Consider the following 13,044-nt stretch of genomic DNA (forward strand, 5'->3'; position numbering starts at 1 on the left):
TACATTTAGTAGGTGGGCTGCAGCAGCCAGGAGATCTGAGTCCTGTCTGCCAGGTCACTGCACCTGCACAATGGATCTGGCAGGTGCAGAGCCAGATTAAGGGGGGGGGGGGGTCAGGGGGTAAGTACCCTGAGCCCCCCCAGGTTTAGGGGGGCCATGGCCAGAGCAGCTCTTCCCCAGCTCTGATGCTGTCTTCTCCCCTCTCCAGCTTCTGCCACCAGCTCTCCTAGCAGCAGCGGAGGCTGGAGCTAGAATCGGTCACTGTACTGCCTGGGATCATGAAGGAGGGAGATGGGAGTGGGTACTAGTTACCCGTGCCAGAGTCCGTCGCCGGCTCCTGTACCCCCTCTTCTCCTGTCGGATTAGCCCCTGGCTGAAGGTCACAATCAAGCCCTCCAGATCTGAATAAAACAATAAAACAAAAACCCACGGCATTTGCATAAGAGGCGTGGCCACACATCCGGCGATTAAGCCACGCGCCCTGACCTCACAGTGAGCAGAGCAATGGGGTAGTTGCTAGCAATAGGGGAGGGCCCCCCTGTCTTCAGTGCCCCCCCCCCCCCCCCCCCAGGCATAATCCGGCCCTGGGCAAGTGCCAGGACCAGCGTATGCTGAGATGGGCAAACTCCCGGGTTCTATGGACTGCTTCGGCTGCAGCCCATAAGAGCCGGATTATTAAGTAGTGTTAAAGTATTATTGCTGATGCTTTTTGATCTGCTGGGGGAACACTTTTCTGTTTTTCTTGTTTAGAACAATCCTTCCCTGAGTTTGCTCTTAATATTGATATATTTTTGTATGAGCTGTTATCATGTAGAATAACATTTTGTAGTTATACAGACCCATCTGTCCTCAGCTTATCCACGATGGGCGCACGCATCGCGGCATGTGTCTATTCATGGCCGTACTCGTCTTAGCATCTCTTGCATATGCACCATGCATACCTAACTGCGCAACATCAGCATTGAGTCCATCTCTAAATAAGCCCCTATGTTCCAACTAGAGATACGCGGTTCGGTTCTCCTGAAATACAAACACAACCGAACTTAGGGGTTCCAAGTTAAGTCGAGTCCCAGTTCAGAATCACTTTGAGTTTCCAAGTGGTACCGAGTCCCGGTTCGGGTCTGTTGTTAGTTTGCTACTCGGATTAAAAAAAAGAACTTGCACATTTCTAGTTCCAACTTTTCAGATCTGTTGTCTACCAGGAAATATATGCCGATACAGAAATACCACTAGTTTGGAGGTTATTTAAATATTTCCTCCACGTTATTTAGGAAACTGTGTTGGTCCTTTGATCTGGTTAATGATGTTTGATTGGATGTTTTGTATGTACTACTATGCAACAATCTGTATATTTTAAATATCATTATAGTTATGTTCCCCTGAATTATAGAGATAAAATGACTAAAGTGTGAGTTTTTTTTAGAAGTGGAGATTCTACTTTTCATTTATCTAGCACCTTCTAGAAGATAATAGCAAGAATCTGATTGGTTGTCATGGTCAACAGCTTCACTTTAGAGATGTGCACTTGAAATTTTTCGGGTTTTGTGTTTTGGTTTTGGGTTCGGTTCCGCGGCCGTGTTTTGGGTTCGACCGCGTTTTGGCAAAACCTCACCGAATTTATTTTGTCGGATTCGGGTGTGTTTTGGATTCGGGTGTTTTTTTCAAAAAACACTAAAAAACAGCTTAAATCATAGAATTTGGGGGTCATTTTGATCCCAAAGTATTATTAACCTCAAAAACCATAATTTCCACTCATTTTCAGTCTATTCTGAACACCTCACACCTCACAATATTATTTTTAGTCCTAAAATTTGCACCGAGGTCGCTGGATGACTAAGCTAAGCGACCCTAGTGGCCGACACAAACACCTGGCCCATCTAGGAGTGGCACTGCAGTGTCACGCAGGATGGCCCTTCCAAAAAACACTCCCCAAACAGCACATGACGCAAAGAAATAAAGAGGCGCAATGAGGTAGCTGTGTGAGTAAGCTAAGTGACCCTAGTGGCCGACACAAACACCTGGCCCATCTAGGAGTGGCACTGCAGTGTCACGCAGGATGGCCCTTCCAAAAAACACTCCCCAAACAGCACATGGCGCAAAGAAAAAAAGAGGCGCAATGAGGTAGCTGTGTGAGTAAGATAAGCGACCCTAGTGGCCGACACAAACACCTGGCCCATCTAGGAGTGGCACTGCAGTGTCACGCAGGATGGCCCTTCCAAAAAACACTCCCCAAACAGCACATGACGCAAAGAAAAAAAGAGGCGCAATGAGGTAGCTGTGTGAGTAAGATAAGCGACCCTAGTGGCCGACACAAACACCTGGCCCATCTAGGAGTGGCACTGCAGTGTCACGCAGGATGGCCCTTCAAAAAAATACTCCCCAAACAGCACATGACGCAAAGAAAAATGAAAGAAAAAAGAGGTGCAAGATGGAATTGTCCTTGGGCCCTCCCACCCACCCTTATGTTGTATAAACAGGACATGCACACTTTAACCAACCCATCATTTCAGTGACAGGGTCTGCCACACGACTGTGACTGAAATGACGGGTTGGTTTGGACCCCCACCAAAAAAGAAGCAATTAATCTCTCCTTGCACAAACTGGCTCTACAGAGGCAAGATGTCCACCTCATCATCATCCTCCGATATATCACCGTGTACATCCCCCTCCTCACAGATTATCAATTCGTCCCCACTGGAATCCACCATCTCAGCTCCCTGTGTACTTTGTGGAGGCAATTGCTGCTGGTCAATGTCTCCACGGAGGAATTGATTATAATTCATTTTAATGAACATCATCTTCTCCACATTTTCTGGAAGTAACCTCGTACGCCGATTGCTGACAAGGTGAGCGGCGGCACTAAACACTCTTTCGGAGTACACACTTGTGGGAGGGCAACTTAGGTAGAATAAAGCCAGTTTGTGCAAGGGCCTCCAAATTGCCTCTTTTTCCTGCCAGTATAAGTACGGACTGTCTGACGTGCCTACTTGGATGCGGTCACTCATATAATCCTCCACCATTCTTTCAATGGGGAGAGAATCATATGCAGTGCCAGTAGACGACATGTCCGTAATCGTTGGCAGGTCCTTCAGTCCGGACCAGATGTCAGCATCAGCAGTCGCTCCAGACTGCCCTGCATCACCGCCAGCGGGTGGGCTCGGAATTCTGAGCCTTTTCCTCGCACCCCCAGTTGCGGGAGAATGTGAAGGAGGAGATGTTGACAGGTCGCGTTCCGCTTGACTTGACAATTTTGTCACCAGCAGGTCTTTGAATCCCAGCAGACTTGTGTCTGCCGGAAAGAGAGATCCAAGGTAGGTTTTAAATCTAGGATCGAGCACGGTGGCCAAAATGTAGTGCTCTGATTTCAACAGATTGACCACCCGTGAATCCTTGTTAAGCGAATTAAGGGCTCCATCCACAAGTCCCACATGCCTAGCGGAATCGCTCTGTGTTAGCTCCTCCTTCAATGTCTCCAGCTTCTTCTGCAAAAGCCTGATGAGGGGAATGACCTGACTCAGGCTGGCAGTGTCTGAACTGACTTCACGTGTGGCAAGTTCAAAGGGCAGCAGAACCTTGCACAACGTTGAAATCATTCTCCACTGCGCTTGAGACAGGTGCATTCCACCTCCTATATCGTGCTCAATTGTATAGGCTTGAATGGCCTTTTGCTGCTCCTCCAACCTCTGAAGCATATATAGGGTTGAATTCCACCTCGTTACCACTTCTTGCTTCAGATGATGGCAGGGCAGGTTCAAGCGTTTTTGGTGGTGCTCCAGTCTTCTGTACGTGGTGCCTGTACGCCGAAAGTGTCCCGCAATTCTTCTGGCCACCGACAGCATCTCTTGCACGCCCCTCTCGTTTTTTAAATAATTCTGCACCACCAAATTCAAGGTATGTGCAAAACATGGGACGTGCTGGAATTTGCCCATATTTAATGCACACACAATATTGCTGGCGCTGTCCGATGCCACAAATCCACAGGAGAGTCCAATTGGGGTAAGCCATTCCGCGATGATCTTCCTCAGTTGCCGTAAGAGGTTTTCAGCTGTGTGCGTATTCTGGAAAGCGGTGATACAAAGCGTAGCCTGCCTAGGAAAGAGTTGGCGTTTGCGAGATGCTGCTACTGGTGCCGCCGCTGCTGTTCTTGCGGCGGAGTCCATACATCTACCCAGTGGGCTGTCACAGTCATATAGTCCTGACCCTGCCCTGCTCCACTTGTCCACATGTCCGTGGTTAAGTGGACATTGGGTACAACTGCATTTTTTAGGACACTGGTGAGTCTTTTTCTGACGTCCGTGTACATTCTCGGTATCGCCTGCCTAGAGAAGTGGAACCTAGATGGTATTTGGTAACGGGGGCACACTACCTCAAGAAATTGTCTAGTTCCCTGTGAACTAACGGCGGATACCGGACGCACGTCTAACACCAACATAGTTGTCAAGGCCTCAGTTATCCGCTTTGCAACAGGATGACTGCTGTGATATTTCATCTTACTCGCAAAGGACTGTTGGACATTCAATTGCTTGGTGGAAGTAGTAAAAGTGGGCTTACGACTTCCCCTCTGGGATGACCATCGACTCCCAGCAGCAACAACAGCAGCGCCAGCAGCAGTAGGCGTTACACGCAAGGATGCATCGGAGGAATCCCAGGCAGGAGAGGACTCGTCAGAATTGCCAGTGACATGGCCTGCAGGACTATTGGCATTCCTGGGGAAGGAGGAAATTGACACCGAGGGAGTTGGTGGGGTGGTTTGCGTGAGCTTGGTTACAAGAGGAAGGGATTTACTGGTCAGTGGACTGCTTCCGCTGTCGCCCAAAGTTTTTGAACTTGTCACTGACTTATTATGAATGCGCTGCAGGTGACGTATAAGGGAGGATGTTCCGAGGTGGTTAACGTCCTTACCCCTACTTATTACAGCTTGACAAAGGCAACACACGGCTTGACAAATGTTGTCCGCATTTCTGTTGAAATACTTCCACACCGAAGAGCTGATTTTTTTGGTATTTTCACCAGGCATGTCAATGGCCATATTCCTCCCACGGACAACAGGTGTCTCCCGGGGTGCCTGACTTAAACAAACCACCTCACCATCAGAATCCTCCTTGTCAATTTCCTCCCCAGCGCCAGCAACACCCATATCCTCCTCATCCTGGTGTACTTCAACACTGACATCTTCAATCTGACTTTCAGGAACTGGACTGCGGGTGCTCCTTCCAGCACTTGCAGGGGGCGTGCAAATGGTGGAAGGCGCATGCTCTTCACGTCCAGTGTTGGGAAGGTCAGGCATCGCAACCGACACAATTGGACTCTCCTTGTGGATTTGGGATTTCGAAGAACGCACAGTTCTTTGCTGTGCTTTTGCCAGCTTGAGTCTTTTCATTTTTCTAGCGAGAGGCTGAGTGCTTCCATCCTCATGTGAAGCTGAACCACTAGCCATGAACATAGGCCAGGGCCTCAGCCGTTCCTTGCCACTCCGTGTGGTAAATGGCATATTGGCAAGTTTACGCTTCTCCTCCGACAATTTTATTTTAGATTTTTGAGTCCTTTTTTTACTGATATTTGGTGTTTTGGATTTTACATGCTCTGTACTATGACATTGGGCATCGGCCTTGGCAGACGACGTTGCGGCATTTCATCGTCTCGGCCATGACTAGTGGCAGCAGCTTCAGCACGAGGTGGAAGTGGATCTTGATCTTTCCCTATTTTTGGAACCTCAACATTTTTGTTCTCCATATTTTAATAGGCACAACTAAAAGGCACCTCAGGTAAACAATGGAGATGGATGGATACTAGTATACTTATGGATGACGAGCGACTGCCGACACAGAGGTAGCTACAGCCGTGGACTACCGTACTGTGTCTGCTGCTAATATAGACTGGATGATAATGAGATAAAATTAAAATATATATATATATCACACTAGTACTGCAGCCGGACAGGTATATATTATGTAATGACGGACCTGCTGGACACTGTCAGTCAGACTCAGCACTGCAGACTCCTAAAGTAAGCTACTAGTATCAAGAAGATAGAAAAAAAAAACCACGGGTAGGTGGTATACAATTATGGATGGACGAGCGACTGCCGACACAGAGGTAGCTACAGCCGTGGACTACCGTACTGTGTCTGCTGCTAATATAGACTGGATGATAATGAGATAAAATTAAAATATATATATATATCACACTAGTACTGCAGCCGGACAGGTATATATTATGTAATGACGGACCTGCTGGACACTGTCTGTCAGCACTGCAGACTCCTAAAGTAAGCTACTAGTATCAAGAAGATAGAAAAAAAAAACCCACGGGTAGGTGGTATACAATTATGGATGGACGAGCGACTGCCGACACAGAGGTAGCTACAGCCGTGGACTACCGTACTGTGTCTGCTGCTAATATAGACTGGATGATAATGAGATAAAATTAAAATATATATATATCACACTAGTACTGCAGCCGGACAGGTATATATTATGTAATGACGGACCTGCTGGACACTGTCTGTCAGCACTGCAGACTCCTAAAGTAAGCTACTAGTATCAAGAAGATAGAAAAAAAAAAACCACGGGTAGGTGGTATACAATTATGGATGGACGAGCGACTGCCGACACAGAGGTAGCTACAGCCGAGGACTACCGTACTGTGTCTGCTGCTAATATAGACTGGATGATAATGAGATAAAATTAAAATATATATATATATATCACACTAGTACTGCAGCCGGACAGGTATATATTATGTAATGACGGACCTGCTGGACACTGTCTGCAGAATGCGTTTATAAAAACACCACACGACGAGTGTTTAACTTTTTCAGGCAGACAATCACAATTATACTGGTGGTCAGCAGACAATCACAATACTGGTGGTCAGTGGTCACTGGTCAGTCACACTGGCAGTGGCACTCTGGCAGCAAAAGTGTGCACTGTACTTAAAATATGTACTCCTGCTATAACTGCTCCCCAGTCTCCCCCACAATTAAGCTGTGTGAGCAGTGAGCACTCAGCACAGTCAGATAATGATATACAGTATTACATATGATGCAGCACACTGGGCTGAGCACAGATATGGTATGTGACTGTGTCACACTGTGTATCGTTTTTTTTCAGGCAGAGAACGGATTAATTAAACTGGTGGTCACTGGTCACACTATCAGCAGCAAGTAGTACTCCTCCTAATAATATGCTCCCCAAAATTTGTGTCTCTCTCTAGTACTCTAGTCTAAACGGAGAGGACGCCAGCCACGTCCTCTCCCTATCAATCTCAATGCACGTGTGAAAATGGCGGCGACGCGCGGCTCCTTATATAGAATCCGAGTCTCGCGATAGAATACGAGCCTCGCGAGAATCCGACAGCGGGATGATGACGTTCGGGCGCGCTCGGGTTAACCGAGCAAGGCGGGAAGATCCGAGTCGCTCGGCCCCGTGTAAAAAAACCTGAAGTTCGGGCGGGTTCGGATTCCGAGGAACCGAACCCGCTCATCTCTACTTCACTTCTAAAAAAAAGTCACACTTTAGTAAATTTACCACATAGCATCACTGAACTACAGCAGGATGGATGTACACATACTAATCAGCATTACTTATGGATATAGTGATGGTGATTTTATTTACCTGTAAATCTAGATCATAGATGTGACTCGGTAAAGCACCAAGAATCACCTTTAACTCCAAATCTTGCACCAGGTTTATTTGCACATGCCCTTATATGTTAATTGCCCCCTTCTGCTCCTTTCTATGTACAAGTCGTTGAAGTAATAATACCGTAGGATCAAAATTACCCCCAAATGATGTGATTTTAGCTGTTTTTATGTTTTTTTTTTAAAAATCATCCAGATCCAGAACCAAAACCAAAACACGAAAGGGTGGTTTTGGCAAAACCAAGCCAAAACCAAAACACGGGTGGGGAATTTGAACCAAAACCAAAACACGAAAGGGTGGTTTTGGCAAAACCAAGCCAAAACCAAAACACGAGTGGGGAATTTGAACCAAAACCAAAACACGAAAAGTGCCCGCCGCACATCTCTAATATATATACAACTGTCAATAGGGATCCTAACTCATCACACAGTATGAATATTGCACCAACATGCCACTTTATGCCATGCAAAAGCGCCTTCATGCAATTTTTAATTAGACTCTTCCTCTTTCTCCGTCCTGTACGACAGTTTATATGGAAATTTTTAAATAATGTTAAACGCATATGACAATTATGTTCCAATTTGCACGTCATTTACAATTCCCGTGGAACAATGTGGCACTAAATTAGAAGCAACTTTATAGGTTTTGAACATTAATGTGTTAATAAATGTACAGATAAACAACACCTCAGAACCGTAATTAGGCAAAGCGCAGATGTCACACAAACATTGTCTGAAGAAAAAGAGAATAGTATAATTACTTCACAAGTGCTTCTCTATGGACTTATTCCTCTACTCCGCTGTTCACTTCTTATATCTCTGACAGATGTGGCTAATCAATTATACATAAAGCAATTCAACAGTATTTACGTTTTCTGTATATGCTTTGAATAATTTTATGTTAAAGTTGCAATTTTGAAGTTGTACTAAGTGAAGTGTCAATAAATTGTACAGAAACTAAAGAGCACTTACTGTATATCTGCATTAAAAAGAGCTTTGGAGAATTTTATCCAGAAAGTGAAAAAGGAAAGATATTTGTTCAAATAAACTTTTTGTCATAGGTACGCCCCAGGCAATGCAAGACAGTTACAGCATATTAAGGTTAATGCACATTGGGGGGCATTCCGACCCATTCGCACGCAGCCGTGTGTCGCTGTGGTGCGAACGGATTCGGAATGCACATGCGCGGTGGTTGCACTGTGGGTTACACCGCGTCCTACGAAGAAAGCAGTCGCAGAGCCGACTGCAAGAAGATTAACAGAAAGAAGGTGTACCTGGGTGGTTCCGGACCATAGGAGACTGTTTTCGGGGAGTGGAGAAGAAAATGCAGGCGTGTCCAGCAGAACGGAGGGCGGATGTCTGACGTCAAAGCCGGCCCCAGCCTAGTCTTCTTTTGCTTGAATTTTTTTTAGCTTAGCGGGGCTGCACAAGCGATCGCAGCCCGGCTACGCTAAAGTACACTCCCCCATAGGCGTGTACTAGTTGATTGCAGCATCAGCAAAAAGTTGCTGGCTGTGATCAACTCGGAATGACCACCATTGCCTCTTAGTGCACCTACTGGTAAACACCTACTGAGAATATTTTATTTGATGGTTTGTTTTAGAGAAATAGGGTGTATAATCCAGGTAAAAGCCATATTATATTGTTGCACAGCACCCAGAGTCAGCTTCTGCTAATGATTCTCAGCTCTCATATATGGGTCAGCATCCTGCTGCTCTGGATGCCGGTGGTCAGGTGACCAACACTTAATCTTGACACCACTCCTAATCCCAGCGCAAGAACCCTGACTGATGGCATCCCGTATCTAAGTATTGAGGTGAGGGTGAGGGGAGGGGGGGCAGGGGGGGTAAGGATTAGGAATCTGGGGGGAGGGTGTTAGCCCTAGTTGCCTCCCCCTGTATCCTTAGCCTAGCCGCCACCCCCTGGGATTAGCTGTAGTTGAGACCCCGTGTCCTTAGCCCTAGCCGCCACCCCCAGGAATTAGCTGTAGCTGACACCCCCTGTGTACTTAGCCCTATCCACCACCCCCTGGGATTAGCCATAGCTGACACACCCCCTGTGTCTTCAGCCCTAGCCGCCACCAAGCGGGTTAGTTTAGGGTGCAGGGGAGGAGTAAATTAATTACCCTCTCCCCTATCGGCATTCTAACAGTCTGCATCCCACTGTCGTGTGACCGCCGTCATTGCGTATCACACCCCTTACATGTTATCACAGAGCTGTACAATGAAAATGATTAGGTTAAGGTCCCTGTCCAGTTGACCCTTAGACTCCTGATTGACCACATTGCAGTATCCAGGAGACTTCACCAGGTTATTTAAATAATGTTTCATTTATTGCAGCAGTAAGTGCAAGACAGAGACAGAGGAGCACAGTTTTATATTTAATACCAGAGGAAAAGTGAAATGATAGCTTTTGAGATCATTGCACTTCTTAAACATGGTAGGAAAGCACTCCTTTTGCAGACCCTGTCGCTGCATGCAATGAATAGTACATTCGAGTGATGTATAATTGTACAATAAGAAACTATAATTAATGCATCGGAAATCCGATAATTAGTAATTGTGCCCCTTTATGAGATAATGCTAGCTGCCACTGAGCCTGGAAGCAATGTGTGTAGAATCTCGCAGCGGATGTGTCCTTAACTGTAGGCTAAGGGGAAAGAAATGAGAACTTTAACATTCATTGAGTTCCATACTTAGCTTACTAATAGGAACCATTTTTTATTCTGCAGACTAATTGCATTCAGAATACAAACCTTTCATATAAATATTTTGGGATGATGATTGAAAGCCACAAGATGTTCAGTAAAAAAAATTCTCTTACAAACAAAATTGTAATTAAATCAGATGTAATTTAACAAGCTTTGAAGGGCTCTTCTTGCAATTCTGCATGATTTCATTAAGATATTGGTAGCAGATGAATAGTACTTTCACTGTAGAAGGGATATAATCATTTAATTTGAATGCATAATAAGAAGCTATTTTAATGGTGTCAGATTACATCTTAACATGTTTCTTTTACTTGCTGGGTCAGTAACACATTTCCTAGTACATGCGGGATATGGCTAAATGTTGATACAGAGAGTATTCAGTAGAGTGCAGGGTTAAATATAGCACACAAATAGCTGTGTCCAATCATATACAGGTATGGGATCTTGTGTCTGGACGCCAGTTATCTGAAAAGTAAAATAAAACAATATTAAGATAAAATCATTTCTGATCTTCTCATAATTTTGTTATACAAACAAAGGGGATCGGTATGAAATACCTCCAATCAAAATCCCAACGGCAATTGACCGACGGTCAAAATGCCGACAAGGTCAAAATCCAGACATGGACAAAGTTCCGACATTTAAAACACAGACAAGGTCAAAATACCGACATGTAAAATGCTGATGGTTCAAAATGCCGACATGCTGTTTTCATTGTTTTTGTGTGTATGTCGACATAGGTCGACATGGACACCATATAAGTGTACCGCGTCCCCTCGCATAGCTCGCTGTGCTCGCCATGCTTCGGACACGGTGCACTATTATATTCCCCCTCCAGGTCCACTGGGATGGTAAAGTATGAACAAGTCGGTTTCAATGAAAAAATCATGAAAAACTCATGTCTGCATTTTGACCTGTCTGCATTTTACATGTCGGTATTTTTTTTGACCTTGTCGGTATTTTAAATGTCGGTATTTTGTCCATCTCGGGATTTTGACTTTGTCGAGATTTTGACCTTGTCGGGATTTTGATTGGAGGTAAATTGATTGCATCCCAAACAAAGACATGATCACCTCTACCATCACAGACATAACAACTTCTTCCGTCACTACTAAGCAGTTTAATAGTACAAGCCATGTGAGGTCCACCCAAGTGTGTGTGTGTGTGTGTGTGTGTGTGTGTGTGTGTGTGTGTGTGTGTGTGTGTGTGTGTGTGTGTGTGTGTGTGTGTGTGTGTGTGTATCTTTTATGCACGACTAGAGTTTTGGACCAAGCACCACTAAATTTGGCATGGTAGTGCAGTTTTTCCAGAATTAGGTTTCTGCCCACTGTAGGTATGAACTCTGTCAGGGCCATGGAGGTCTACATGGTGGCCACCAATTAGGCCGTGGAGTCGCTGAATTAAGCAACTTTGCTCAGGATGTCGCCCAGTGCCAAAAACTGCACTGCTCTGAAGGCACATGCTGATATGTAGCAGTGGGGGACAGGCAAAGTTCCAATGGAAGAGCAGTCAGTCAACTGACACACTGCACCTGCACTGACAGCTACTAGCGATGGTTTCCAATCTTAGTCTGCAGAGATTTCTGCTCAGCAATGCTGATTTCTGTTATGTAAGTCAGTCTGCATCTGATATACTCCATTCCAAACAGTCAGAGAATACGCCTGCCTGCACTGTCATTTACTCCTAATTTGCATTGTTATCCAGGTGTGAATGACTCCTGTGTTCCGTCTCAAAGCTTTCTCTCTTTAATATACCACATTCAAACTATTTACATCTCAGTCCTCAAAAGTGTGATCCTTTTCAGGACCATTCACTGTTAAAGCACAACCACAGACTAAGTTTCTGGAAAGTCATGCCACCAAAAAAATTATCCAGTGTAGTTCGCAGTCCCTCAGCTCCTAGATGTAAAAGAGTGGTAAGACGTGAGAAGACTACAGAAGAAGTACAAGTATGCTTGGCAGCGCAATAAGAGAGACAAGTAGACAATTGAGAGAGAGAATCAATCAATGCAAAGCTAGCGCACCAATCTGCTAATGTTTCTAGACATGCAGCATCCAGGACTATGGTGTCCCCACGTGCAAGGCAACCACATCAGTCAGCTGATGCTGCTAGACATGCAACCTCAAGAGACATGAAGTCAGCAACTGCAAGAAAAACGCATCAGTCAATCAAGGCTGCACAAACTGCTACATCCAGGGCCATGGAATCCCCAGCTGCAAGACAAACCCACCAGTCAGTCAATGCTGTATAAATTGCAGCCTCGAGAGCAATGGTGTCTTCAGCAGCAACACAAATTCAACAATCTGCTAATTCTGCAAGAACTGCAGTTCTCATACTAAAGCCATGGCAAGACTTTAAACATGCTGAATTTCAGTATGATGCAGACATACAGTATGAAATGCGCCCTCAGGTAAATACTGGGAACATGTCCAGGCAATGCATGTACTACAGTGCTAAGGCATGGGACAGAATAGCACCTGGTATGTGTTGCTGTGGGGGCAAGGTGAAGCTCCCACCAGTCTTGAACCCACCTGAACCCAGGGGCTGGCTGGCAACTTTCAGCCTGGGGGCAGACTCAAGCAAGAGGACCATTTTTTTCTCAGGGAATCTGCAGTCATGTGGCCCTGGAACACCTAAATTGCACTGGGCCGGGGTGCAGATGGCACCCTGCCCCTCTGCCCAGCCAGCCGCT

General features: G+C 45.6%; 1 long non-coding RNA gene across 1 annotated transcript in view; it reads right to left on the reverse strand.

The window, feature by feature from the left end:
• Positions 1-10,588: 10,588 nt before the first annotated feature.
• Positions 10,589-13,044, reverse strand: part of LOC134987440 (uncharacterized) — a 49,789-nt gene continuing 47,333 nt past the window's right edge. The window contains exon 3 of the long non-coding RNA XR_010193103.1: positions 10,589-10,817. This is a non-coding gene — a long non-coding RNA (uncharacterized LOC134987440). The remainder of the gene's footprint in view (positions 10,818-13,044) is intronic.

Source organism: Pseudophryne corroboree, chromosome 2 (genome assembly GCF_028390025.1).
Source record: "Pseudophryne corroboree isolate aPseCor3 chromosome 2, aPseCor3.hap2, whole genome shotgun sequence".
NCBI classification, from domain to species: Eukaryota; Metazoa; Chordata; class Amphibia; order Anura; family Myobatrachidae; genus Pseudophryne; species Pseudophryne corroboree.